The sequence below is a fragment of the Lineus longissimus genome, chromosome 4 (assembly GCF_910592395.1).
Source record: "Lineus longissimus chromosome 4, tnLinLong1.2, whole genome shotgun sequence".
NCBI classification, from domain to species: Eukaryota; Metazoa; Nemertea; class Pilidiophora; order Heteronemertea; family Lineidae; genus Lineus; species Lineus longissimus.
This window is the reverse complement of record NC_088311.1, coordinates 9,029,376-9,055,991: the sequence shown is the minus strand read 5'-3', so window position 1 is coordinate 9,055,991 and position 26,616 is coordinate 9,029,376. Positions and strand designations below refer to the sequence as shown.

General features: G+C 41.7%; 1 non-coding gene across 1 annotated transcript; it reads left to right on the top strand.

Moving 5' to 3' along the window:
- The first annotated feature begins 7,481 nt into the window (after positions 1-7,481).
- On the top strand, positions 7,482-7,587 carry Trnai-uau (transfer RNA isoleucine (anticodon UAU)). Its single transcript has 2 exons — positions 7,482-7,519; positions 7,552-7,587. It is a non-coding gene; the product is annotated as a tRNA-Ile (tRNA).
- Positions 7,588-26,616: the final 19,029 nt, after the last annotated feature.

Sequence of the window (26,616 nt, the reverse complement as noted above, 5' to 3'; positions counted from 1 at the left end):
AAAAGAGAAAAGATCTCGTGATAACGAGATAATATTTTATTTTTTATGGCAATAATCTGCTGCCGTACCTCGGCACTTTTGTCAGCAAGTTTGTTTTTTTTAGAATCCATACATTTAACCTGTAACAGTAATAATGTATCGGGGGTCATCGGTATCTTTTGCGTCTAGTAGTCTGGGGATTAATTGGCCAGAGTTGACCATGTCAACAAGTAAAAGTCGGACTCCTGGGAACACCACGGAAGTAATTCGTATGCGACCAGTCGTCTGGGGATCTTCATCCGTACGGTCCGAAAAGACTGTTCAGTGTATATACATGTAGTTTCGGAACAGGCGATCAACAATAATCGGCAACTACGCATGCGTTTTCAGGTCGCATCTTAAATGGGTTACTATACCATCCTGTGCAGTTTAAACCGTGTGCGAATCAACGTCGGAATAGACGCCAAGAAAACAGATATATAAGCATCCGCATTTCTAGAGAATTGACCCGAACTTTAGTGCTGCTAATCCGGCAAAAAATACTTCTTTTGACATCGGTTCCAAAACAATAATATTTCAAAGAGACGATACACATGTTCAAATAACAAACAAATTTCTTCTTTATCAAATCAACATGATAGAATTATGGCAAAAGCATCGAACATATATCGAAATGTACGATTCTTTTGAATGGAATTATTTTGGACAATTTGCTCTGCCACTTGCGCGGCCTCGTCTCAATCGTCATGTAATGGCGACGCGGACAGATATTTCAATATGGCGACGACGAATAAGTTGCATGTAGCTCTCTAACGTTCAGAGTGGCTTTACTAGAAGCACTCATGATTTCTATTGTCTTTAAAAGCGTTAACCTTCCATTCAGTCGCATCCGTTTTGGCAGTCTTACAGTGTTGCCATCATACAATGTTGAATGACGGTCTCTGGTGACTCGTGGCTCTGAGTTGGTAGAGCCTGGCCGAAGATATCGACTCAAAGGATTGATACAAATGGAGTGCTACAACCGGTTCCGTTCATCAAACTAATGGCATAATGTCGACCATCGGAAGAAAAGAGATCTAATACGATTTGTTCAAAGCCAGTTCCGCCTCCATAATTTACTTGAGAAGCACATTGTGGCTTTGGTAAGATTTGCAACAACTTGTATTTAGCTTCTGAGCAAAGGTCGCGAACGGTCATGATTGTCAGAACGGGAAGTCGAAGGGTACAGGGAGGTGTACATTCAAAACAAATCCCTGATGGGAGCATAAAATCAGTGCCTCCCCTGGTCCGGGTGAGGCACTGACCACTAATTTAGTGTCGAATTAGTGTCAAGTTCTGAACGAACAGTTTTTTTCTGCCGGTCGACTTTTGTCAACCAGAAAAGTCGCGCAGTGTCGAGTCGGGTCGGGTTTTTTATTTTTTTTTTGATAATTACTTATAACCAGTGAAGAAATTATGGAAAATGTTGATGTGAGCCAGTGTCAGTTTCATTTCAAGTTCGTGGCAAAGTAGTGCTGAATTTTGGCGCAAGAAAAACACCAAGTTTCGACTTAGTGTTGATCGCCTGATGGGGAAGGGGGTACAAGGTTCACACTGACCGCTGCATTAGTCTCACTTAAGTTAAAACCGGCACCGCGTCGGATGTCGATCGTGCAGAATGCTCAGAATTCCCTCATCAGCTGTCCGGGACATGTCACCACTAATAGATTTTGCGCCGGTTGATTCGTAACCTTTCATCCCCAAACATTGGAATCCATTAAGATATTAGGCGACAGGGAGAAAACTTTATCTGACAGTTGACTTTGTTCCTTACACGCAGCCGCCAGCGTTACTTTGCATAATTGTACCAGCATCGATTTTTCGGCGGTCCGCCTTCCGCAGAATGGTTTCTGTGATATTTTTAAGCCGCTATTGTTGCTGCTCTGTATTTTCTATCAAAAGGTTATCTCATGTTCACTAATTAATCGATGCCAACCGCGAAGTGTTTTTGCATATTATTTTTCTTGTTCAAGTTCGTTGTAATTCCTTGTCTATACCTGCGCAGTCAGTGTAATTTCTATGCATAATTGTGGCATGTAGTCATGAATAGCGTCAACGAACATCTCGTGGGAAGCCGTGCAAGGCTGGATAATGGGAAATATTTAGTCGCTACCAAGAAGCAATTGAATATTGATGTACCAGGTTAGTGAAAAAACGGGGGATATATTATTCTTTGTAGTTCAAAGACACACTTAGCAATTCAGGAGGGGTATGACGGTCCTTGTGCACAATGAACTCCGTTCGTTGAAAAATCTGAAAATTGACTGAACTCGTATTTGAAAAATTCTAGTTGTATAAATACCCCGGTACACACTGAATATAAATTTCAACATTGCCGTGATGTACTCATTGTAGACAGATCTATACAAATATGATATGTAAATACCAGGTTTCAGCGAATGTGCATGCATAATAACTGCACCACGTCATTGTGAACAGTATACATGTATCTATATTCCTGATCCGACAAAGAGTGGAGTGGAATTATTATTATCCCTATTTGATACTAGTGCGACAAACATTGTCACGTATTCTATTGATACCCACGCGTAAAGACGTTTGTATCTCACACACTGGCTATGGTGTGGAAGAAACACTGCACTTGACTCATCATTGTATATACAGAGGTCAACCATCTATACTGTACATTTAGTCCTGGGGCTGAGGGGTTTCTGTATGCAAGATTTGTACACAGAACCCCCTCAGCTCCCCCCCCCCTGGATTCACCTCCAGAACGCAAAGGCAAGATGACTCTTCTTCCTCTCATCTTCTTCTTCAGTGTTGACTCTGCACTTTGAGGTGTTATTTTCGAGGGAATATTCTCCCTCCGAGACGGAATGGGTGTTTTCACGTGCAACCACGGTTAAGGGCCAATTGGGTTTATTGCCCTAGTGATCCCTTCTTCGGCCAGAGGCAGAGTCCATCGCAAGGTATACATTGTATGTTTATCACTTGGCGGCGGAGGTCTAATGCTTGCCCAGTCAACGACACTAGGATATAAGAAGCTCTCGCACCCCATCCCAGAGACTTATCCTGTAATTTCAATCATATGCAAAGGGGGCAAACGGCAGTTAGCTAAAAAGGGGTTTCCCCTATATTGAAAATGGCATAGAAAGAAGAAAAAATGCTCATTATTATTATCTCAACACGACCAGACTCTGGTACCACTGTCTGGTCTCCGGCATCTACAATAATTCTTCATTTCCTTGGCTAGACATGAGTCAAACAAATCTCATTGTTTCCCGCGAGATTTCCAGAAGAGCATTCATGAATGTCAAATATATTAGGTTAGAGAACACCAGGAACCGTAATTTATCAGACATGCATGTCTACTCGGGGGGGGGGGGGTTGTAATGGCAGAGTTTTTATTTGAAAGACTCTGGTAATGGCGAGCTTTAAAATGCAATTAGCTTCATTTCAATACAATCGTTGACTGACGGAACTCATTTCGCTATGTCTGTTGAATTGATTTAAAATGACCTGATCATGGAATAAGAATCGTAAAGGTCGTGTTCTTGAATCGTGTAATATCCAATATTGGTAGAGGGGAAGAATATCCTCTTTTGTTAGATTTTTAAAGCGCCGTTACACGTAAATGGCGTTTTGCGAGTTGCTGCTACTTCTGGCTGTACCGTCGCTACTTTTTGCTGCGTCACTGGATGTCCCGCTTTTCATATGAGCTCAATCGAAGTGCTTCAAGAGCTTGCATTAAAGACCCAAGTAGAGCCTTTTCAATGACACTTTAAAGCAGTTCTAAAGGCAGCGCATCGTTACGTGAATCACACACTTTATATGAAATCGCATCTAGTCTGTTCCACGTTAAATTATTGTTATTCTCGATATAACTTGGCCGCCATCATTAAAATCTAACCAATCTGTAAATTGCTTTTACACCGTATTTACTTATCACTTCAAACAGACAAGCCCAGAGGACCAATGTTTCAAAAATTTGTTATTAATATTCTCGAAACGATATTGCTTGGGTGACGTGTTGGTAGGTTTTTAATATCACGTGTCGGTGAGTATCGATACAAAATTTTGCATGCTTAGTTACATGTACAGTTACAAGGTTAAAGTTCAGGTAGGGTACAAGTACCTTTCCATGTTATTGCTTCTTTGAATTCTATCATTTTGGGCAGATGTTTTAAATAAATCATGCAAAATGAACCAAAGTCATGATTTGCTACGATTGTTAATATCACACTTTAACAAAAACACGCGCCTTCCCTTTTTGACATTAACTAGAAGTGCGCATTATTCGACTCGTTCGGTGCATTGTAGATCTCCTTAACTGTAATTCAACCCATTTGCTGCAGATTAACTGCATCAGTAATCTGTTGCATGCCAAGAGATATACCCCAGGGCCTTCCACCTGCTTAGACGTCATTCCATAATGTCGTTCGGATTAATGAAGATGTCATTACCACGGAAGAGGATTTGCTCATCTTGCAGCATCGAGTTTCAGTCGGCTGCATCATTTCATTTCCTCAACGCCAGCTGTTTGTAATTTCCTTTTCAGATTGGTGTCACTTCGTACAGTGAAATTAACTTTCTGGAGTGTCAATCCGAATATGCCATGCGGGTATTTGCGTTGCGCGACTGGGCGTAAACGTACCTTCCTTGTCTAATCCCGAATCTTCTTTTTTGCACTCCACTTTGCTGTTCGAGTTGCAGACGGTGGCGGCAACTCATTTCCTCCTATTGCAGCCGGCTATAAATTCGTTTTAAGAAGGAAGTTTTCCTTTGTGGTTTCTTCATGCAAAGACTTACATCAGAAAAAGTGGTGATCGGGTCAGTCATGGCTCGCCCGCTATTTACCGTAGTCCCATTCTCTGTCCAGTAGTTCATCAAAACTTAGCTACAGTCTTTTATGACCATTGACACGATGACGACGGCGACGCCGCACCATAGATGCAATGCTTTAGGTGTCATTGATCTGATTGGCTCGTTGTTGCTGCCTCATTATAGTGGCAGCATCTCGTGAGGAAAATTGGAGCCAAGTGTTCGGCGGTGGTGAGAGGAGAGACGAAGCGACCGATCAGCAGCGCCGGGAATTGGGCATGAAGCCAAGCCGCCAATATCGTACATTACTTACTTACATCACTTAGTTGACGGTGATTCTACGTTTAATACATCATTGTAAAAAAACAACGAGTTGCCTACTTCTCATTGTGCCGTAAATCAATTTGTCACATGTCTAGGCTGATAAAAGCAAGGACAAAAATGATTTTTTTACTTCGCAAGCTCACTTTCTCATAACAAGCACACTGTAATAAATCCGTCATGATGAATAAAGACAAAGCACCATCGGACCATATCAACAATCAGCCAAGTGCCCTTGCGCTGGGTTTCGATTAAGAAGAACCCCATTTATCGGAGAGTGTGTAAGAAGCTTTTCCCTGGAGTGGAAAAGACTGTGTTCTCCTCGTGCTGCGCTGGACTGCTGTCCAAATTACATCCATGATACTTATGACATTGCATTAACCTCTGCAATAAAGAACACAGCACGATTTCTGAAGCAGAGAGTTTTTCAGCGCACATTTGTTTCAGCGGAATAGAAGTCGGAAACCCAACGCGCTGTAACACGCCGGGATGATGCCGTGATGGCAAACAGTTCTGTAATTGATTCTTGCGCTATGTCTATTCTTGATGGCAGCGTGGGAATTGTCCAGTTTTTCCCAGAACCAAACTTGTCACGCTTTACGTCGTTTTCCGCACATCGAACAAGTGCGCTTAATTCTCTTCGGCATTTAGTTTTTCCAAAGATTATTTCTCTTCTGCGTATACTTTTTTCAAGATTGTCTCGTGCAACGGCTATTTCCCAGAGTTGACATTAGCGAACCCCGGCATGGCAGCGTAATTGGTAAGACACCAATGCCTCCAGTTCGGTAAAACATCTTTTCACATGCGACTGATTTTAGCCAGCAGTAGAATTTTTCCATTGCATTGCAGCAGAACGTACCAATACAATATGAATCGCTGGCAGCTTTTTCCACTCGTCAGTCTTGAAATAAGACTCTAAGGCAATTCGTGTCACGCGGATTTTAGGGAGAGTAATCACGCAAATTTATTATTCAAAGCATCTCATCTCCGAGTCATCATTCGCGGAAATGAACGAGACTTTGAATCTTCGAGACATGCCTGTACATGGATGCACAACTGAAAAAAAAAGGTTCGTGCACGCTGTTTGTGCTTAAAGGATGATAGTAGTGACACGGGCAACGGTCTACTATAAGCTTTGCTAGAAAAGACGAAATAGTTGCATATAATTGAAAGAAAGTGGCAACAAAATCCACTGTACATGTACATGTATTGTATGTCTTCATTTCTGTTTATTATTTTTTTGTTAACTGTTTTTCTTGACATCACCACTAGGCTGAAAATAGTTGCAAAAATGTATTCCTAAAATGTAATTTACGTTTTTTTTGTTTTGCGATATCATCTTATACGGAAATTTTCCGTTCTTTCTTACACCTGCTCCTTCGCTAAAGTGTCGCTCCTCGTTAAAAATGTCGGAAAGCTCAAAGAATTGCACGAAGTCGGATTCGTGCCTTGTGCGATGATTGAAGTGACACGACAAAGGCAACTTTCTCTCAAAGCTTTTGCTATATTTTCTTTCCGCCTCCCAACCGGAAAAGAAAGACTTTGTGAGTACAAGTTGTGCCTGCCAACTTGCGCGACGATGACGGGTAATCATCTCTCGCGATGCACGAGACAAGACCAAATTATAGCCGCGTTCGATTCGCGGGGGCAATTGGATGAGGTTATAGAAAGATATCTCGAGATGCAGCCATGCCGCAATAATAAGGAATTATAAGGCTGGAGATGATGGGATCACGAATGGCTCTTGTTATGAAAGAAGCTGACCATAAGAAGTGGAGAGGGGCGGATTCGATGATAAAGTAAGTGCCGGGAAGTCGCATGTGCTGTGCGAGTGTTCGTTCTGATTAGATGGGAGAAGGTGGTAAATGAATGAATGTATTCCATAGTAATGGTTGTCATGTGCAGATCTAAAGTCGAGTCCATTGGCGGGGTAGGTAGTAATCAAGGAACTAGTATAACAATACTCATTGATTCACCTCTTGCTTCAACCTGCTTGCTTTTATACCTAGAGAAACACTTTCGTGCGTCTACCCAATAATTCTCGGGTTTCGGAGAGACATGGGAATTCGGAAACTAATGTTATAAGATGTCGTTTCTTGAAGAAAAAAATTACATATCGCACCAATTGAGTGCACCAATACCCCATTTTCAGTATTCAACCACAAATATTAAAACGGTGCAAAATGACTGTGCCGGGTTGGCAAAATATACTATTTCAAAAGTAGATTTCGATGAACAGCATAAACCCCAACAGGCCTGAATAATGGTAATTATCTCCGGCAGGCATTTGTTCATGAATAACAACCACCATCGATTTTCAAGCCATTGACACCATATTGATGGCCCATTATTACCAGCGGGCCCGAGTAGCACAATCGGTCAGCGCGTCGTACTTATAAGCAGTATTGGCCATTATTGGCAGACTGGGATATGCGAAGGTTGTGAGTTCGAACCTCACCTTGGGCAAGCATTTTTATTTTGTCGAGAATTTTAATTCAAATGAAATGACCATTGCTGAGTGGTTGTTCGGAACACATTTTGGCGAACGTAAAAAATTGTCAAGCAGGATATCCAGATCGGAATAAATGCAGAATCAGTCCAGTCACAACTGTCAGTGTCAAATATATATAGATTAAGTATTGATTTCGTCCGACATTTCTATGATATCAATGAAAGCACACTAGATTTATTTTCTCTATTTTAGCAGTTCGTAATAATTCCTCCGGATTTAACGTAGAATCAGCCCATTTTTTCTATTTCTAAGTCCAGCAAGCCACCTCGTCATTAAGCCTTTAATTATTTGTGACGTCACTTTAATTAGCATGTTCTCATTCGCTGCTTTTTAAAGCTACTTAGTGTAAAATTCAGCATAACTTTCTAACCAGTCAGCATCGTTCAACGAAATAAAAAGTAGTTTTTCTGCTTTCTCCTAGTGATCCTTTTATGCAGTTACAATGTATCTTTATCCATTTCCTTGGATGGGTAACTGAGTCTATCATTCTTTTGGGGTTGATGGTAATTCGGTCATAATACCATGTCTTCCTCAGCTGCAATTTTTATGTTTTGTTTTTACTCTTGGACAGAGTAAGACGAGGTGGGGCGTCAAATTAGTCTACATGTACTTGTGTATGTGAATATAAGGTCTTGATCTCAGGAAGGTGAGAAACTCACACCGTCATGTTCAAAATCAGTTTGCTACCGTCTTGTGCAAAACCAGTTTGCTAGTCGAGTCTGAGATGGTTAATATAAATAGTACTTCCCGACTCCTCCGCGTTGTTTCATGCCCTTTGGCCGGCAGGAGCCAAAAGCCACTTGAGGTTTGTCACTCCTCTCGGGCGGCCTGGGACAATTACCACCGCTAATGACCAAGGAAAACGCTGGAAATTACCTCTGGGAAGAACTTTATGGATGTAATACGAATGGCTCTGTCAACTGGTAAGGCAGAAATAAACGACCTGACGCGTCCTAGGAGGCGAAAGGAAGACGGTTTCGTGCAAATCGCCCGGCAGTTTGCTGTTGATGGTGGATTGAAGGCATTTGTGGCAAGTCGTGGTCTGTCATTAGTTTGGCAATATAAAACAAACGTCCTCAGTTCTTATAAGCAAATTGCGACAGAATAATCACGGAACGTGATAAAGGTATTTCAAGAACGGATATACTGTACTTCAATAAAAATATTCAACGATCTATTGCAATGCATTTCTTTCCAATTTAGCTTAGTCGCTAGGAACATTCCCCTATTTCATAGCAAGCCACGCGCGCCACATGAAAGGACGTCGAGCGGAATAAGTGGCACTGAGATGCATTAGGAAGATGTTCCTGGATAAAAATGGCTTCGCCTAATGGTTGTTTCTCAATCGGTTTTATCAAGTAACCCTCTGAGATGATCAAAAGGGTACGCCGTCCGTGTTCATATACATGGCCGGGCAAAAAGTAATACAGATTGTCGCTGTTCAGTTATCATCGTCCATTCGTAAATGTTATGTCCGTTTGGGACTCTGGAGGGCGAACTCCTGGTTGGATTTCTTTGAAGTTTGGTTTAGTTGCCACCATAACTATATTTACAAGACCTTAATTGACTATTAACTACTATAGCTATTATTTAAGACGCCGTACCGTACAGTTGCAAGGAACACTATACATGATACACAGGTAGAAACACAAGTTCGGTGAAGATCAACAAGGAACAGACGACTTATCTCCGGTGTCGGGAGGTAGAAAAATGATGATTTCCTGTAATAGGAGGTAAGAAGCGATCCGCTTGTTGGCGAGACAGTACCTCTGAACGCGTTTGAGACACTTGATATAGGCTTCAGTACAGATGTATATTAGTCGTATCATACTTCAAATTCCCTAGCCGATTGATAGCGAGTCTAGCTTTCATAGATCGAGGCGTTATTGCACTCCAGCACCACTTCTGATAACAATACACCATGATATCACCATTTGTTATACAGTGTCCCCAGTTATAGCTCCCTGGACATTCCCTGGGCATGTATCTGCCTATAATGTGCCATCATTTCTCTGGATGGACGACAAGGCCAGAGGTTGTAGCAGAGTAATTGGATGAAAAACCAATGGTACAGTTGACACTCATAAATTGCCCCGTCACAGCGAGAATTGATAATGAAAGGTTATCCTTATCATGGAGTGGTATGAAGTGCGTTTTGGCAATTTCGGCTTCTGGTATTAAAGCCTCTATTGCTTCCCGCGTTGTGATTTCCGTCCGTAGTGCTTTTTCTTTCTACAAAAAAAAGAGAAAGAAAGCGATGTTTAAAATAAACGTTGGGATTTTAAGATGGCGTTGCCTCTGCCGTATGAACTTCTACTCCTGTTTGGCAGTTAATATACGTCTTCTGTGAAGATATAATTACAAGGCCAGGAGGCACTGTACCCTGGAATTACCCCAGGCATACACACTTAGAACGACCATTAAGTTTTCGAAGATCCATCTTTTCCAGCCGACCCGATGCACCCGTGGAGGTTTTCAGCGAGTTTTTCACAATTTCAGAAACTACATTGTATTTTTTAGGTGTTTCATTTTACCGAAAGACCTCTACGGATTCATATTGTCTCAAAGGCTAACAAAAGGCAGCGATTTTACAGCCAGCGAGAAACTTCTCCCATGACTGGAGAACTATCTGGACGTCCTAGGGCCTATGACATTCTAGAAACCAATGGAATGCAAGACTTCATCCAAAGCTTGTCCAAAGGCAACTTCACTAAACTTAGCCGCGCTAATCGGTACCAATTTGTCCAATGGTAAATCACGTTACGATGTGTGTAATGTGTCAAAGGAATAATGAAGGAAAACGGTGAACTCCGCCGAATGCGGATTGATGGCTAAACGTGCCGTCTCCAACGGACGATAATCCCCCTCCCACCGCCACTTTTTCGTTGGACCATGATGACTGGCATTCGGAGACTTATGTCACGCGCGTTTCCAAACATTTTGGACATAGCTTTCCGAAATTGTGTCAGTTTTTACTGATTCTCATGGTAAAACGTGGATAGAGTTTGATATGTCTCATCACGTTACTGTAACGTTTCCTTTCCTTTCAGTAACTGATACTATCAGGAATAAAATGTGTTATCGTTATCAAGACGATCTCTTTTAAGTAAAAAAAAACCCAAGTAACGGGACTGTAACGCCAACGAAAACGCAATGTCTGTCATTGGACATTGGAAGAGCATATACATGTACATGTATTTAGGCTTATCCTTCTAGGCTTTTCGGTATCTACAATAAACGTACATGTAGGCGACATGTACATGTAAATGCATGTTGAACCCAGTTTTTTACCAATGCAAGGTTTATAGCTAGATCTGCTCCGCATTTACCCATTCCTTCCTTTCGCCCACAAATCACAGTTTGCGTCCAATAACAGTTTATCAATGCCGCATTAATTAACCGGTATCTACACCGCTGGCTGAATGATCTCCTAATTTGAATCCGATCTCACAACACTGATTTCCCAAACACGTATCATATCAATTTGTATTTAATGACAGCAATCACTAGCCTTTCCTGATTTCCCAATGCGACGTGCATGCTATATTCACCAATGTGATTCTATAGTTCAACCATCCTCGAATACGAGAGTCAGTCGTATGCTCCTCTCCTCGCACACTCACGTTGCATCAGCTCTGACATGAGTGCCGAGTGTTGCACAGAAGTTCAGGATGATAGTTTACCGACAGGTACACTACCAGACAATACAATGCTCAAATGTACGTGTACAAATCCACTGGTTTTAGGAAACAATGGGTGATATGAATAAAGAGTAGTAAATGCTTTTATCTAAAACTCCATGTACATTTACACTTGGCCTTTCTGTACAAAATTGAAGTAAAAGCATTTGCTAGCCTTTATTCATATCACCCATAGTATTACACTTGCTGCAATCATATCTATACATGTAGTTTATTATTTATCATTTTTCATCTATACTGTTAAAACTTCATTTCTGATTTAGGCCAAGTTATTATCATACCATGGCTTCTCTTACGGAGTATAAAGTTCCGATCTCGTCGACTTTTGCATGACGTACATGTAAACTGATTCAATCCATAAACCTCAGTTCGAGGAATGTTAGAATTCGGTTAGGTATCCGAATTCTAACCTTTCGCAAACTGACCTGGATTTGACCGCAACCCAAGAACGCAAATTTGGATGAGAAATATGAGCGTTCGGTTGGTATAGCTTCTGATTAACTCCTTCTCCCTTGTCGTAGACGAAATACTGCAGGCGAATAACCCCCACTCTCAACCATCGGAGGAACTCCGTTCGTAAATCTCTCCTCCCCTTGTGGTGTAAACGGAGTCCAAGTCGTTGTAGTGGATGAAAAAAGCTAACCCCCACTGGCGCCAAAAGGGTTATTGTCGTCCTGGGTGATGCACAATATCACCCAGCCTCTATCTGGGTGATGCATAACATCACCCTGGGTGACATTGTGCATGCACAACATCACCCAGGGTGATGTTATGCATTCGTTTCGCTATTGGTGACGGGGTTGTCGAATCGGCGGACGTGGAAATGTTCACGGCCAAAAAAAAATGGCGGCCGTTCATCTGGTTCACCAGCGCGACTTGAAACATCAATTGGCCGCTCCCGATAGTCGAAAGGGCATCTTCAGTTGCCAAAGGACGGGAAATCAAACAAAAATATGTGCGTTTAACAAGTGCCGAGGATTTATTCGCCGTGCGCGGTCGTCTACGGTATATAGCAGAAGTACCATGCTACGATTTGACAACCTCGTCACCAATCGCGAAACGAATGCACAAGATCACCCAGGGTGATGTTGTGCATGCACAATATCACCCAGGGTGATGTTATGCATCGCCATAGAGCCTGGGTGATATTGTGCATCACCCAGGACGACAATAACCCCTTCAGCCCCACTGGCAGAAACCGAAGTGGCACGCAAGATGGATTCAATCCGCGGGTGGAGTCAGTGGAGTCGGTTGATTTAGGCTTTTCTCTCAGGGTAGCCCTGATACATGGCCATACGATATTTAATCCAAAACTAAGCGTATCATATGACAATATCTCGGAAGTGTTTCTCAAATACCCCTCGAGAGATTAGGATTCCATACCATATAACCATCATTAACGCCAATTATCGGTGGAAATAGCTCCTCGGGGAGATCTATTTCAGGGTCCAACAGACTTGATAATTATCCTGCTAATTATCCTACGATGAAAGGCTTCCAAGGAGTTCATCCTATATGGGCAAGTTGAATCATCATCACCAGACAGTGGCTGCTCTATAAAAGGACATAGACGCCGGATCCATTACCCACACCAATAAGACGGGTCTACGGTCATTAATCATTGCGACATGGTGTCAATAGAAGGCGGGATAGAAGGCTAATAGTGATTGCCAGAGATTAAAAGGAGATACATATATCGGCAAGTTGAGAGATAAATCGAGCGTGGTAACTTCCTCTCGAGACCTCTCTCTACACGCAACAAGGGGTACACTCGATACCTCCGACGTTTCTACTGAAGCGGAGGGTCAAGTTAGACATATACAATTTTCATGGCATTGATTTTTGTTGCGTTGCTTCACACTTGTCTTGGTTAGTTTACAGGGCTGACAGGTATTGATGAAACTAGCCGAGCTTGGTCTGCTACAAGAATGTACTGCTCGTTGTACGTTATCGCCACTTTTTAACGGACGTCATGAGGTAAATAGCGATATAAGGCAGAAGTGGCGATATGATATCGCGCGACGTTACATTGCATGTGGATTTCGTCTGACTTTTATTGCCGTTAGCAAATTTTATTTACATTTTTTTTGGAAATCGGGCTTTTTGAAGTTCTTTTTCATTCCGTGAAGTTGAGAATTCCGGATGTATATACAAACATTATTCAATCATAGAGCTGTAAAGATATCATGACAACTGTATGATACGACTTCACTCTCTCATAGGCAAACATGATTTCATGATTTAGCCAAAGGCAAATATACGGGACATTTCGAAGTCACGACGATATTAATCAATTCAAATATATCTGACAGAATACGTTCCATCATCTTTCAATATCTTATTTCATCAATCATAATGTACATTATTGCACGTGCCGACAGATAACGATTTGTTTCTTTTCCGTCTCTTGGGTTCTTGCGAAAAGTTGCAAGTGACTTTACCTTATGCGTTGGGGAATCTCATCTTACCGGGTGGCAAATGATTAATTTCAACAGATATTAATCAATCAAAGATGGAACGAGATTGTTCCATGAGCATTTCCATAAGCGAATTGTGGGCACGAGAGACACTGCTGCTTGTCCCAAATCCGTATTCACCACGTGCGCTGGCATGACTTGGCACGCTGGTATAATAGGCAGCGTGAGCCTTTGGTATAGACGGGCCCTTGGATGAGCATGGGTCATCGCTCGCTTTATCCGCTTCGGATGTATGGACGACCCCAGACTCATACCGCCCGTCCGCTCAGCCCTGCTCACTGACTAACTTCCCGAGGTTCCACCTATACTAATATAAGTACTCCCTTGAAAAAACCCTTCTTATTGATAGCCCATTTGCCGATTAGCCTTCTTATTAATAACCTATCGTTGTTCTGTCTTTTAAACATCAGTCTTTCATTTATTTTAAGGACTCTGCTAACATGTGGCCTGAAGCAACATGCCGATCTAATGGCGTTCTGCGTCAGTATCCATACTTCACGAACGATGAGAAACGTGCTTTTGGGTTGACGTACACCGCCGACGTATCTGAATGCGAAGCAAAAGCGGGCGATGATCATTTGTGGTTTACCTAATACTATACGTCGAGGGATGACTTAAACATGTATATATAAGGGTAGGTGAGAGCAAATAGTATTTCTTTTGGCTACACCATCGCATATAGATGTGATCTCATCACGGATTCTCAACTTTTACAAGTCCCTCGCGGCTCTGTCAATCTACCACAAAATCAAAAACCTCTAGACGAATGAATATGTCAGCGAGTAAAAAATGGTTTCTTTATCTTTTATACCGCGCTTGGTATTCTGGTACATTCTCCTGGAATCCCCGGACTTGGATGCTATTGGAATTTATTTCTTTCTCAAAGTTCCCGAATGAATTGTATTTAGATTTTTCTTTCATTGGGTCTTTTCTTCCCACTCTCCCTATAGACCAGCGAGAGTATAAATCACATCTCTTTACTCGTCGCCAGTAACATCAAAGCGTACATAAAACTAGTACGGGGACAAACTTAACGATATATGATATTTTATCATGATTCTGCTATTCAGATTAGTACTTAAGGGATTTATGATTCGCATCACGGTTGATTTATGTATTTATGTGCGCCACATGCAGAGAACCTTGAATAAGAATGTAATAGAATTGATTTAAATCGATACGGACTCGTGCTGCTGCAAGATAGATTCTAATGCACTTCATATGAAATAAGGGAATTTGTAATTCACTTCGTGTGTTCATCAGGAAATTGATTTGATAATTGTATCATTTGCTAATGAGATATATATTGGCAATTAATGAACAAGGCTATTGTTGTCTTTTTGTAAACTATCGATTCGCGGTATGCCAAGAAAGCCTTTAGCCTGGATGGGGATGATACCATTTCTGCATCATCTTCATCCTTCATGTTTTGAGTTATTTTTCTTATTCGCGTTCGAGATTGAGCGCTCTTGCCTGCCGGTATGATGGCGCAAGTTGGGCTTGACCTGGTGACTCAGACTTCGGCCCCTCGGCCTGGAGGAGATTTGATCGCAAGCCAGATTCACAAATGTAACTTGAATGGGGTATTTCGCTTACCCCAGCATGCACACCAGGAACATGGAAACTCGAGGTCAGTCTCGGGTTTGCCGGCTCATTCAAAGGACGAAACCAGTTCAGGACCTCATTCGACTTACTACAATTCCTTGTCCAAGAACGTTTGAGTTTTGGATGATCGACCCGATGATTTTTTTCTGATGAGTTCTAGAAACATATTTAGTTTTTATACATCTTTCATATGCAAGAGAACTCTTGACATTCATCTTGGGAAGGGACGACGCCAATACCAGTGCCTCCGGAGTGTGTACACGAATGACTGATGTGGTGATGTACCACGCTTGCCGTGCTTGTCGCTTTGAAGCTCACATCCTCCAAAGCTCACCGCAATGATAAGTTAATGTATAAAAAATCAAGCAATCTTCGGCTTGATATGTGAGTTGAATAAACTGATCGGATGGTGATGGAGCGGGAAGTAATCGAATTGTGCCTTGATTGGAACTCTATTGTAGTTGAACGGAGCGTGTGACCCCTGAGGAATGGTTCATCATGACGAGGAGATGAAAAAGGTAAAGCTGTTGACAGGTCATGCACGTACGTTTACAAATGATGTGTAATGAACTTCCATAAAAACATTTTGCATTCATGATTGATATTGCGTCTCGACCATACATGTACATGTACATGTACATGTACCCTGGGTCGCGTGCGAAATTATTACATTTTGCACAAGCCCCCGCGTTGGCCTACAAGAACCTGTGAGAGGATGAATGCAATAGGATGAGCAGGACTTCTTCGGATTCTGCCTCGAGCTTTTTGATTGGTTTATTTCTGGAGAATGCACCGGTGAAGCAGGACTAAGAGCTTTTTCGTTGGCGACATCGCGAGCGCCAACGTTTTTACATATCACCAGTTTAAATATCTTCCGAATGATCTGATACATATAGAACCGTGGTTTAGTCATCGTGACGACAAGAAGAACATATATAGGAAAGTCAGTGGTAGATTGTTGACAAGAATACACAGAGGAGTAATCGCTGGTTTTTCGAATTTTAGATAGAATAGCGATAACTGCTTTGTTTAATTTAAGCAGATATTTTTAACAGAGGCCCGTAAGACACTCGTTAGTGCCGACACTTTTCCCCGCACCTTTTTAAACTTGATATTTCGTTATACGAGTTCTTTACCCAGAGAGACCGCCGATATTTATTGCAATCTTTGGCGTGCAATGGTAATTAGTCTTTTGGTGTACATGTATATCCCTAGTTGATGAGGCGTATTTTGGTGTCAATCCCTTGTACTAGTTAGTTCAGCATTAAAGTGCCGCATTTAAAGTGCTAGACCTGATGTCACCACAGGCATTTTGCGACACATATAAAACGGTGGATAATCCTCAAGTGGTGTTACAAGCCCATGAAGCCCTGGGCGTTTACCATAAGAAGATTTCATTTAGGCGATATAACCATTAGGCCTAGGCTATATTTAGGCATGCAATAAATATAACATAGATTACCTACATGTGTTTCTGCCCATAAACTTTAAAAGATGTCTATCGGGGCCTGTAGTCATTAATATGAATTCACTCGGTATGTTTCTTGTTTAATGTATTTCGACAAATCTTGGGGATAATCTTTGTGAAGGCTTTTGGGGCATGTTCTCGATTTTTTTTGCATGTTTATTTTCGTGGGCGTATATTATCCCGACATATCTAACTTTTGTTCTGTGCAAGGTCGAGTGTGGATACTAACGTTGACGCGGCAAGAATGACCTCCCCTGGCGGTAGGATCAGGAACAACTCCAGAGTGGCGCAGTGGTAAGACAAACATTACCAAGAAAGTTGTATGTTGGTATTTTAGTTCTACATGCATGTATATTACTTGGTACAATACCGATGTCCCTTGGTACAAGACTTGGTTCGAAATCAACATCAGCGCCTGTCACTCTGGGGTCGTGGGTTCGAGTCCCGGCACGTCTTATAGAGGGTGACTAGGCGTGATGGGTTTCCTTCGGGGTGTCCGGTTTCCTTCTACGTTATATTAGCGCTGAAATCACTATTTCACATATTTTTAACAACTCGAGACGGAAGAGAGCTGTCGTGAAAAAGGTCGGAAAAAAATGACCATAGCAAGGATTGCTCATAGACGTTCTAATAGATGTTTCTATTTAATGGAGAACTTCTCGAACGCTTATCTTGAGGTGAGCCAGAACGAACAAAATACCTGACGGTTGTAAATGTTGTCTGAGATAAGGCGAAATGCCAACGGTTTCTCAGGCTGTCGGTCTGCATCACAGGCTCGTTCATTTCCGAACACATGCAGTCATGGGGGCAAGCGAATGAAATATGCAAGATTACAGTCATTCGAACGCCAGGCCCATATCAGTCAACCTATAGCGCCTGTTATCGCTGTTATATGCGACAAAAGATCTCTCGTCTGTGGTAAAAACGATATTCGCTGGGTTGATAACTCGCAGGTCGCTACGACCTCATCCTGGCATAACCAGTGGTTCAATATACTCTGCCTGTCGATATTCTGTATCTGACGAACATGACGAAGGAGTAAAAAAAGCTTCATCTCAGGATGCGCGACGTGCATGCGACGACCACCTGAAACGAACGATTAACTCGAAGGCGCAGCGATTTGAATCCCTCGTTGGCGGGACGATCGTCAGGAAGGGCCTGCAACCTTGATATGAGAGTGCAATTTTCTATCTGTGCCTGGCTGTCACCTCCTGCTGTCTGATGATACTGGTAACCTGCATCGTCTAAAAAGCGGAGGGGTCAAACCCGTCGAGAAAATTATACAAATGTATGGATGTAGCCTACCGTTCTCTCACACTGATCAAACGGGCCCTTCCAGCTATCGTGTACGAAATCTGCCTACAAATGAGAGAAGTAGACTCCCTGGGCAGCCCATTGCGTCACCCTAATTGGGTCTCCTTAGGGTGAGGAAAGAGGCCGGTCCACTGCGTCCGGAGTGTAGAGAGAAACGGCTGAAATCGCTTTTGCCAATGAGAACAGCGTTGCGCAGAAAAGGAAAATCGCCGACGCATGCGGAATTTTGATTTTGTTACACCCAAGGAGAATTCTTATTCCTGAGCTCTTGAGAGGTGAAGCATGACTTATAGTATATTCTAGTAGGCCTACACATACGTGATATGTCAGAAACGATGCAAAGCCCCACTTTATCCGCATAACACAACACTCCCTCCCCTTCTCACACTGGCGACATGGTACACCCCTTCCTGAGTTCAATTGAAATATCGACAGGTGGAGTATATTGAAAACCACTCGTTAAGTCAGGATGGGTATACCCAGGAAGAAGTCGACATGACGGGACGGGATGGGACCGCAATTGTCTCAGCGCTTCCATCCTGTGAGCTTCATTGGAATTAATAGTGACGCTTACATGCATATAAGTATAAAACCGGGCCTGGCATCCTTATCACCAATGTGTCTCTCGACTGATTCAGCCTAAGCTGTTACCCTGGCTTACCCTAAGCTGACACTGAAAAATGCACCGAATTTCACACATTACGCATGTTACAAGAGTACACCCTTTATTCAACCTTCGTAATTAATACATTGCACACTGTAACCAACGTACAGAGAATGTGTCACGTTTAGCTGACATTGACTCCTGATCTTCACGGTCACCACATTATCTGGATATATGCTGGTTCCATAGCTAGTTTGCAGACGATCTTTGATCACCTTTCGATTTTTGTGCTGTTTGACCATGACCTTGACCCCTGAGCTTACCGTTGGGCTTCCTTGACTAACCTGGTTACAGCTGATGGTCCCAGACCACAAGCTAGTTTGGAGACGAACTTAGCAGAGATTACCATTTCAGAGCATTTCAGACCATGACCTTTACCCTCGAACTTCAAGGTCATCGAAAATTCAGACAGAGCATCATCGATAACCTTAAGTATAAATGCTGGTCCCAGGCCACTAACTAGCTTATGATCACATTTACCTTTTTGAGCTATTTGACCTTGACCTTGACCCCAGACTTTCAAGGTCATAGCATATTCTAAAAGAGCACCCTCGATAACCTTGGCTATAGGCACCTAGTTACCTTGGATATGAAGATACATCATATTATCATATAAGTCGTTAGATATCAAAATTACACGATAAGAAATATTTCTGAATATCACATGAAACTGACACGTTTAGGTAAATTTTGAGTGGTAATACAATCTCTCGATGGGTTACACCCGTTTGTAGTTGTCAATTGCATTAAATTTTGAAATATCGCAAAATAGCAATATCTCAATATCACAATATTATCACAATGACACTGGTCTGAAGAGTAACGACAATGGTGCCAGTATTTAACTATGCTAGGGTCGGTAAACACACCGTGGGACTTGTCGCTCGCCAAGAAGTAAAGTGATCGGTAGAAAAGTGCGTGACGGACAAAATATCGACTTTCGATAGCATCAATTTCACCACGACCAAGGTATCTTAGAATTTAACTGGTGATGCTATCGTGTTGCAGGGAAAGTTACCTCAGGTAGGCTTTCAGGGTGGTCGGGCTGCTACAGGGCCAAGTCACAGGGTGTGACTGTGATGGTGTCCGCAGTCTGTTTGCAAATCTGATTGTGACCCCAGACGAATTCAGTCCGATTGTGACTGTCCCTTACAAATTTATTCTGATTGTGACGATGTCCTAGCAGATGCAAGAATTCCTAAAACGCAATGAAAGGAAGTCGTTTCTTCCTATAAATGAAAGAAAGCATGTGTTTTCTTCCTCAAAAGCAAAAAGATTCAGTCATTTCATTCTAGAAATGAGAGAAAACCTGTCGTTTCTTCCTAAAACGCAATGAGAGGAAGTCGTTTCTTCCTATCAATGAAAGAAAGCATGTTGTTTCTTCCTCCAAAGCCAGTAGAGGCAGTCGTTTCATTCTAAATATGAGAGAAAACCTCTTGTTTCTTCCTAAAACGCAATGAAACGAAGTCGTTTCTTCCTATAAATGAAAGAAAGCATGTTGTTTCTTCCTCGAAAGCAAAGAGAGACAGTCGTTGCATTCTAAATATGAGAGAAAACCTTTCGTTTCTTCCCAAAACGCAATGAAAGGAAGTCGTTTTTTCCTATAAATGAAAGAAAGCATGTGTTTTCTTCCTCAAAAGCAAAAAGATTCAGTCATTTCATTCTAGAAATGAGAGAAAACCTGTCGTTTCTTCCTAAAACGCAATGAGAGGAAGTCGTTTCTTCCTATCAATGAAAGAAAGCATGTTGCTTCTTCCTCCAAAGCCAGTAGAGGCAGTCGTTTCATTCTAAATATGAGAGAAAACCTCTTGTTTCTTCCTAAAACGCAATGAGACGAAGTCGTTTCTTCCTATTAATGAAAGAAAGCATGTTGTTCCCTCCTCCAAAGCAGAGAGAGGCAGTAGTTTCATTCTAAAAATGAGAGAAAACCTCTTGTTTCTTACTAAAACGCAATGAAAGGAAGTCGTTTCTTCCTACAAAATAAAGAAAGCATGTTTTTCCTGCCTCAAAAGCAAAGAGAGACAGTCGTTTCTTCCTACGAATGAAAGAAAGCATGTTGTTTCTTCCTCCAAAGCCAGTAGAGGCAGTCCTCTTGTTTCTTCCTAAAACGCAATGAGAGGAAGTCGTTTCTTCCTATAAATGAAAGAAAGCATGTTGTTTCTTCCTCGAAAGCAAAGAGAGACAGTCGTTGCATTCTAAATATGAGAGAAAACCTTTCGTTTCTTCCCAAAACGCAATGAAAGGAAGTCGTTTCTTCCTATAAATGAAAGAAAGCATGTGTTTTCTTCCTCAAAAGCAAAAAGATTCAGTTATTTCATTCTAGAAATGAGAGATAACCTGTCGTTTCTTCCTAAAACGCAATGAGAGGAAGTCGTTTCTTCCTATCAATGAAAGAAAGCATGTTGCTTCTTCCTCCAAAGCCAGTAGAGGCAGTCGTTTCATTCTAAATATGAGAGAAAACCTCTTGTTTCTTCCTAAAACGCAATGAGACGAAGTCGTTTCTTCCTATTAATGAAAGAAAGCATGTTGTTCCCTCCTCCAAAGCAGAGAGAGGCAGTAGTTTCATTCTAAAAATGAGAGAAAACCTCTTGTTTCTTACTAAAACGCAATGAAAGGAAGTCGTTTCTTCCTACAAAATAAAGAAAGCATGTTTTTCCTGCCTCAAAAGCAAAGAGAGACAGTCGTTTCTTCCTACGAATGAAAGAAAGCATGTTGTTTCTTCCTCCAAAGCCAGTAGAGGCAGTCCTCTTGTTTCTTCCTAAAACGCAATGAGAGGAAGTCGTTTCTTCCTATAAATGAAAGAAAGCATGTTGTTTCTTCCTCGAAAGCAAAGAGAGACAGTCGTTGCATTCTAAATATGAGAGAAAACCTTTCGTTTCTTCCCAAAACGCAATGAAAGGAAGTCGTTTCTTCCTATAAATGAAAGAAAGCATGTGTTTTCTTCCTCAAAAGCAAAAAGATTCAGTTATTTCATTCTAGAAATGAGAGATAACCTGTCGTTTCTTCCTAAAACGCAATGAGAGGAAGTCGTTTCTTCCTATCAATGAAAGAAAGCATGATGCTTCTTCCTCCAAAGCCAGTAGAGGCAGTCGTTTCATTCTAAAAATGAGAGAAAACCTCTTGTTTCTTACTAAAACGCAATGAAAGGAAGTCGTTTCTTCCTACAAAATAAAGAAAGCATGTTTTTCCTGCCTCAAAAGCAAAGAGAGACAGTCGTTTCTTCCTATAAATGAAAGAAAGCATGTTTTTTCTTCCTTGAAAGCAAAGAGAGACAGTCGTTTCTTTCAAGAAATGACAGAAAACCTCTTCTTTCTTCCTAAGACGCAATGAGAGGAAGTCGTTTAAATGAAAGAAAGCATGTTGTTTCTTCCTCCAAAGCCAGTAGAGGCAGTAGTTTCATTCTAAATATGAGAGAAAACCTCTTGTTTCTTCCTAAAACGAAATGAAAGGAAGTCTTTTCTTCCAATAAATGAAAGAAAGCATGTTTTTTATTCCTCAAAAGCATAGAGAGACAGACGTTTCTTCCTATAAATGAAAGACAGCATGTGTTTTCTTTCTCAAAACCAGAGAGAGGCAGTCGTTTCAGTCAAGAAATAAGAGAAAACCTCTTGTTTCTTCCCAAAACGCAATGAAAGGAAGTCGTTTCTTCCTATAAATGAAAGAAAGCATTTTTTATTCCTCAAAAGCAGAGAGAGGCAGTCGTTTCATTCAAGAAATGAGAGAAAACCTCTTGTTTCTTCCTAAAACGCGATGAGAGGAAGTCGTTTCTTCCTATATATGAAACAAAGCATGTTGTTCCTTCCTCCAAAGCAGAGAGAGGCAGTAGTTTCATTCTAAAAATGAGAGAAAACCTCTTGTTTCTTACTAAAACGCAATGAAAGGAAGTCCTTTTTTCCTACAAAATAAAGAAAGCATGTTTTTCCTGCCTCAAAAGCAAAGAGAGACAGTCGTTTCTTCCTATAAATGAAAGAAAGCATGTTTTTCCTTCTTTGAAAGCAAAGAGAGACAGTCGTTTCTCTCAAGAAATGACAGAAAACCTCTTCTTTCTTCCTAAAACGCAATGAGAGGAAGTCGTTTCTTCCTATAAATGAAAGAAAGGATGTTGTTCCTTCCTCCAAAGCAGAGATAGGCAGTCGTTTAATTCAAGAAATGAGAGAAAACCTCTTGTTTCTTCCTAAAACGCAATGAAAGGAAGTCGTTTCTTCCTATAAACGAAAGAAAACATGTTTTTTCTTCCTCAAAAGCAAAGAGAGACAGTCGTTTCTTCCTATAAATGAAAGAAAGCATGTTTTTTCTTCCTTGAAAGCAAAGAGATACAGTAGTTTCATTCTAGAAATGTTAGAAAACCTCTGGTTTTTTCCTAAAACGCAACAAGAGGAAGTCGTTTCTTTATATGAGTGAAAGAAAGCATGTTTCTTCTTCCTCAAAAGCAAAGAGAGACAGTCGTTTCCGTCTAAATGTGAGAAAAAACCTTTCGTTTCTTCCTCAAACGCAATGAGAGTAAGTCGTTTCTTCCTATAAATGAAAGAAAGCATGTTTTTTCTTCCTCGAAAGCAAAGAGAGACAGTCATTTCATTCTAGAAATGAGAGAAATCCTCTTGTTTCTTCCTAAACCGCAATGAGAGGAAGTCGTTTCTTCCTATAAATGAAAGAAAGCATGTTTCTTCTTCCTGAAAAGCAAAGAGAGGCAGTCATTTCATTCTAGAAATGAGAGAAAACCTTTCGTTTCTTCCTATCGTTTCTTCCTATAAATGAAAGAAAGCATTAACAAGGATTTAAAGACAGTGGAACCTCTCTTTTAAAAGATGCATTAGGCAGGAAAATAAAGGTCAGATTGGTGAATGTAAGTATAGCACAGAGGCCTCATCGCAATCAGACTGAAGGTGTCGTAAGGACAATCACAATCAGGTATGTAAGTATAGCACAGAGGCCTCATCGCAATCAGACTGAAGGTGTCGTAAGGACAATCACAATCAGATATGTAAGTATAGCACAGAGGCCTCATCGCAATCAGACTGAAGGTGTCGTAAGAAAAAACACAATCAGGTATGTAAGTATACCACAGATATCTCATCACAATCATACTGAGGGTGTCGTTAGGACAATCACAATCAGGTATGTAAGTATACCACAGATACCTCATCACAATCATACTGAGGGTGTCGTTAGGACAATCACAATCAGGTATGTAAGTATACCACAGATACCTCATCACAATCAGACTGAGGGTGTCGTAAGGACAATCACAATCAGATTTGTAAGTATAGCACAGAGGCCTCCTCGCAATCAGACTGAAGGTGTCATAAGGACAGTCACAATCAGATATGTAAGTATACCACAGATACCTCATCACAATCAGACTGAAGGTGTCGTAAGGACAATCACAATCGGATTTGTAAGTATAGCACAGAGGCCTCCTCGCAATCAGACTGAAGGTGTCATAAGGACAGTCACAATTAGATATAAAGTATACTACAGATACCTCATCGCAATCAGACTGAAGGTGTCATAAGGACAGTCACAATCAGGTATGTAAGTATACCACAGATACCTCATCACAATCAGACTGAAGGTGTCTTAACTACAATCACAATCAGATGTGTAAGTATAGCACAGAGGCCTCCTCGCAATCAGACTGAAGGTGTCATAAGGACAGTCACAATCAGATATGTAAGTATAGCACAGGGACCACATCACAATCAGACTGAAGGTGTTATAAGGACAGTCACAATCAGGTATGCAATTATACCGCAGATACCTCATCACAATCAGACTGACGGTGTCTTAAGGACAATCACAATCAGATATGCAATTATACCGCAGAGACCTCATCACAATCATTTTAAATGAGTCGGAGAGACAGCTGAGAGGTAACCATGAAATTATTTGAATGCAGGATTGCGACTGTCCGCCTGATACATTTTGATAGTCTTGTCGCCGAGTGTCCAATTGAGACTTGAGACTGTCTTCCGGACACATTCAGTCTTGATGATGATATCCCTGGTAATATACTTGTGAATCTGATTGGGAGCGTCCCTGCCCTGATGCCTTCACCTTGATTGTGAAAGTGGTTTTCGTATACTGGCGAGATTGGGACCTTGTTGGTAATGTTACCGGCGAATTTGATTGGGAGTTTCCCCGCCCCGGCCTGACGCGTTCAGCCTGATTGTGATGATGTCCAAGTCAAACCACGACCCACAAAGAGTGTCGCCTGGCACATTCAGTTTGGTTGGAATGATGTCCATGGTTTTTTCTCTGCTTCACAAATCTAATAGAGACAGTCTTCCCCATAGATTCAGTCTGATTGTGATGATGTCCCTTGAAAGTAGTCACGGATTGGATCGGGACTGTCTTCGAGTCTGATTGAGACTGTCCTCGGCCGGCCGGACGCATACAGCTTGATTTTGCTGATGTTCTTAGACGTGTACCCACAAGTAATTGGGGTCATCCCCGAAGCACTCAGTCAGGTTGTTGTAGTGTATTCACCAATCTTATTGAGGCTCTCCCACCGACACATTCAGTACGATTGTCATAATGTCCCTAGGAAATACTCACAAATCTGATGAGGACTGTCCTCGAGCGGACGAATTCAGCTTTTGATTGTTATGATATTCTTAGTACATAACAACGAGCCATTTCTGATCGAGACTGTCCCCCTAAAACATTAAGTCTGATATTGATGATGATCCTAGTACATACGTGCGAATGTGATTGGAGGGCCCCCGGCTTGACGCATTCAGCTTGATTGCGAAGATGTTCTTACATGTCTACGTATATACTCACGATTGATTGGTACCATCCCCTATAACGCATTCAGCAGTCTCCTTTTCATACTGTATTCACAGATCTGATTGAGACTGTCTTGTTGGCACATTCAATCTGATTGTGATGATGTCCTTGGTAGAGTTACCGGCGAACTTGATTCGAAGTGTCCCCGGCCTGACGCGTTCAGTCTGATTGTGATGATGTGCAAGTGAAACAACGAATCTCACAAAGAGTGTCGCCTGGCACATTCAGTTTGGTTGGAATGATGTCCATGGTTTATAATCTGCTTCACTTATCTAATTGAGACGGTCTTTCCGACAGATTCAGTCTGATTGTGATGATGTCCTTGATAATAGTCGCGGATTAGATCGGGACTGTCTTCGAGTCTGATTGAGACTGTCCTCGGCCGGCCGGATGCATACAGCTTGATTTTGCTGATGTTCTAAGATGTGTACCCACAAGTAATTGGGGTCATCCCCGAAGCACTCAGTCTGGTTGTGGTAATGTATTCACCAATCTTATTGAGGCTCTCCCATTGACAGATTCAGTCCGATTGTCAGGATATACCTAGGATATACTCACAAACCCACACTCCCAATCAGATTCACGAGTATATTACCAGGGATATCATCATCAAGACTGAATGTGTCCGGAAGACAGTCTCAAGTCTCAATTGGACACTCGGCGACAAGACTATCAAAATGTATCAGGCGGACAGTCGCAATCCTGCATTCAAATAATTTCATGGTAACTTCTCAGCTGTCTCTCCGACTCATTTAAAATGATTGTGATGAGGTCTCTGCGGTATAATTGCATATCTGATTGTGACTGTCCTTACGACACCGTCAGCCTGATTGCGATGAGGTATCTGTGCTATACTTACATATCTGATTGTGACTGTCCTTATGACACCTTCAGTCTGATTGCGATGAGGCCTCTGTGCTATACTTACTAATCTGATTATGACTGTCCTTACGACACCTTCAGTC